We start from the raw sequence: 4,150 nt of genomic DNA, 5'->3' as shown, positions 1-4,150 counted from the left end.
GTCATTTGACTGTGGCCATGCTGGAGTACCGCATTTAGTCAAGCAAATCAACCTCAGGACTTATTCTTTGTAAGCCTAGTACTTATTCTATCGGTCTCTTTTGCCGAACTGCTAAGTTACAGGGACGTAAAAACACTACCATCGGTTGTCAAGTGATGTTGGGGGACAAACACAGACACACAAACATATAAACACACATACACATATATATATATATACATATATATGACGGGCTTCTTTCAGTTTCCGTTTACCAAATCCACTCACGAGGCTTTGGTCGGCCCGAGGCTATAGTAGAAGACACTTGCCCAAGGTGCCACGCAGTGGGACTGAATCCGGAACCAAGTTGTTGGTAAGCGAGCTACTTACCATACAGCCACTCCTACGCCTATATAATATTTTATATAGATATATCTTAATATACATATATATGTATATATGTATGTATATATGTGTATATGTGTAAGTGTTTGTATTTTGATGAGTGTGTATGTATGTGTTTGTATACGTTTGTGTTTTTGTATTAATACAATGTTTATATTTACATGTCACATGTTTGAGTGTGAATGCCTGTGTCCATATAAATATAAATACATTAGATTTTGTAGGACTTTCTTTTTCGGTTAACATGTTTGTTTGATGAGCTTGTTATCATAAACCTCCTGAAGAGATTGATTCACTGTTGACCATTATTTATCCTGCTGAACATTTTGGAGTGCATCCATCGAAATATATGTAGAGGGCTTCATGATATAAATGGATTAACAACATCTCGAGCATTCGTCTCCAGCGTCGCCTTCTAGCACTTGTGCTGGTGGCACATTAGAAAATCATTTGAGTGAGGTCGTTGCCAGTGCCGCTGGACTGGCTCCCGTGCAGGTGGCACATAAAAAAACACCTTCTTGAGCGTGGCCGTTGCCAGTACTGTGTGTCTGGCCCTCGTGCCGGTGGCATGTAAAAGCACCCACTGCACTCTCGGAGTGGTTGGCATTAGGAAGGGCATCCAGCTGTAGAAACTCTGCCAGATCAGATTGGAGCCTGGTGCAGGCTTCTGGCTTGCCAGTCCTCAGTCAAATCGTCCAACCTATGCTAGCATCGAAAGCAGACATTAAACGATGATGATGATACTTATAGGAAGCTAATTATATGGCTGGTTATAGAGTGACCAATGGTTTTACACCCATAAAGTACTTAGCCTTCTAGTCGGCTTGTCAGACTCTGATAAGCAGAATCTGACAAGCCATCTATAAGGTTAAGCACTTTATGGATGCAAAATCATTGGTCACTCTATGACCAACCATGTGATTAGCTACCAGCACAATATTAAGTTTTCGATGCTAGATTTCATGACCACACTGGACCATGAATTCCCAAAATATCTTTGCACTGTCATTTTCAGTTCATACAATTTTCTTGGGTTTTTTCTAATCCGAACTTCTTACAATTTTTCCAGTGAACCATTTTGGTGACATTGTCATGCCTCCTTATATACAATGTCTTGGCCAATTTCTTGCATTTACTTAAAATATGCCACACTAACCCATGCCACCATGGAAAATTAATGTTAAAAGATGATGATGTCTCTCCAGTTTCACAACACATTCTACATTTGTCAAATTCTGTGGAATGATCAATTCTGTGTGTGATGTAGTTTATTCTCAATGCTTGTTTCTGTGTTGTGCCACTGTTTGAGGTTTCAAGTCACTTTTTTGTAACCACATATATCTCATATATGGATCTGTGTTCCTTGATATCTTTCTCAAGAGCTGACTGTGCACCTTCTTATCCTTCCAGTTGTTTTCCCTTTTGTGTTGGTCTTATTTTGTAATTCATTATTATTATTATTATTATTATTATTATTATTATTATTATTATTACTATTATTGTTTTAAGGTGGTGCTAGCACACCGGGGAAAATGCTTAGTGGCATTTTGTCTGTCATTATGTACTGAGATCTATTTTCACCAAGGTCAACTTGGCTTCTTTCACTATCTGTCTACCAAATCCATTCACAAGGCTTTGGTCAGTCTTGAGCTATAGTAGAAGACACTTGCCATGCAGAGGGACTGAACTCAAAGCCATGTAGTTGGGAAGCAAACTTCTTACCACACAGCCATGCCATAACTGTTCATTATTTTCTTCTACTCTCTAACACATCTGTTCTCAGATATAGATACCCAAGACAGACCAGCATCCCTCAAGGCCATGGAGAAACTTTTGTAGCAGTGCTCAATCTGCAAGAAATTGCAACTATATTTCCTTCAACCATAATTTCTTGGCTTAAAAAGGAACAAAAAGAAATAAATTAATAAAACGAGTGGTTATGATTGGAATGTTTTGATCATTGGTTTGGGCTACACAACAATAACAGCATCAGCTGTAGCAATAACTACAACAACTATTTCACACAATGAAATTGAGACTAATCCTTGCCATTCAAAGAATGTTGTTTAGTTTCAATCAGCCAGAATCATAAGCAAGCATATGATTGTGTGTGTTCCAACCATGCCCACCCCCATTCTTTTTTGCAGATATATGTAAGACTATGCTACCTAGTTTCTATAAATGCCAATACACAACTATATATATATATATATATATATATATATATAAGCAATGTTAATTCTCTAAATGAAGTATTAACAGTAACTGCACGATAAAGTGTAGTATATTGCCACTTAAGTGTGGCTGACCCCTAGGGGTGGATGTTACTGTTGCTTTTAGCCCCAGGAGGACATCTCCTCCAGCTGGCTTATCGACACACGACTGTGTCCTGTTTGCCAAGGGAGTTATCCCTCTCACCTCGACCAGCAGCACGAACGTATCCGGATTTCAGGGTTATTTCCCTTCGTCGAGGTGAGAGGGATAACTCCCTTGGCAAACAGGACACAGTCGTGTGTCGATAAGCCAGCTGGAGGAGATGTCCTCCTGGGGCTAAAAGCAACAGTAACATCCACCCCTAGGGGTCAGCCACACTTAAGTGGCAATATACTACACTTTATATATATATATATATATATATATATATATACATATATACATATATACATATATGTATGTATCCATACAAATATATATATGTGTATATATATACATGTATATATGTATGTATACATATATACATATATATGTATGTGTGTGTGTGTGTGCGCGTGTGTGTGTGCGTGTGCGCGCGCGCGTATATATATATATATATATATATATATATATATGAGTTCTGATCAATAAGTATCCGGACTATTGCCATAGTAATGAAGCTAAAGCACACGATGTAAAACTTCTTGGCAAAGATTGACCTTGAATTCTGCTATGCATGTCCACTAAGTAAACATTCTAGCTCACTTCTGTTTACAGCAGTGCTTGGAAGGAAGGTGTGTAGTGTATTATTGTTGTATTGACCATGACAGAGAAAGTTGTCATGGCAATATCTGCTCAGAGGAGTATGCAAAGTTGCAGAAGATGTATGGAGAGGAGTGTATAAGCCACACACAAGTGTAAGAGTGATTCAGGCATTTTTAAGATGGCTGAAAAAATGTCGATATTGATGAACATTCTGAGAGACCTGCACCAGCAGAACTGAGAAAAACATTGCAGATCCACATGCAGTTATGAGGGGAAATTGTCAAATCACCATCCATGAGTTATTAGAGAATGTGCAGATTAAGTACTGTTCAGTTCAGTCCATGATCACTGCAGATTTGGGTAAGAGACATGTATCTGCCAAGTTTGTGCCAAAACTGCTTTTAGCTGACCAAAATGACACTTGGGTTTCAATTGCACGAGATCTCCGTGATTGTGTTGAGAACGATGAAAAATATTTGGAAACTTTGCGTAGGTCACCGAGCAGGTATCACCAAGACTTTGTCAAAATTTGATGTAGAATCTCTGGTCAACTTTCTCTGTCATGGTCAATTTGATGACTACATGCTACACATGTTCCTTCCAAGCACTGCTGTAAACAGACGTGAGCTAGAATGTTAAAACTTTGTGCAATTGCACAACAGAGTTCAAGGTAAATCTGTGCTAATCAGCTTTACTCTGCATGCTTTAGCTTCGTCACTACAGTAACAGTCCGGATACTTATTGATCATGTGTGTGTGTGTGTGTGTGTATATATATATATGTATATATATATATATGTATATATATA

Source organism: Octopus bimaculoides, chromosome 8 (assembly GCF_001194135.2).
Source record: "Octopus bimaculoides isolate UCB-OBI-ISO-001 chromosome 8, ASM119413v2, whole genome shotgun sequence".
Lineage (NCBI taxonomy): Eukaryota > Metazoa > Mollusca > Cephalopoda > Octopoda > Octopodidae > Octopus > Octopus bimaculoides.
The sequence above is the reverse complement of the archived record's forward strand: the minus strand, read 5'-3'. Positions refer to the sequence as shown.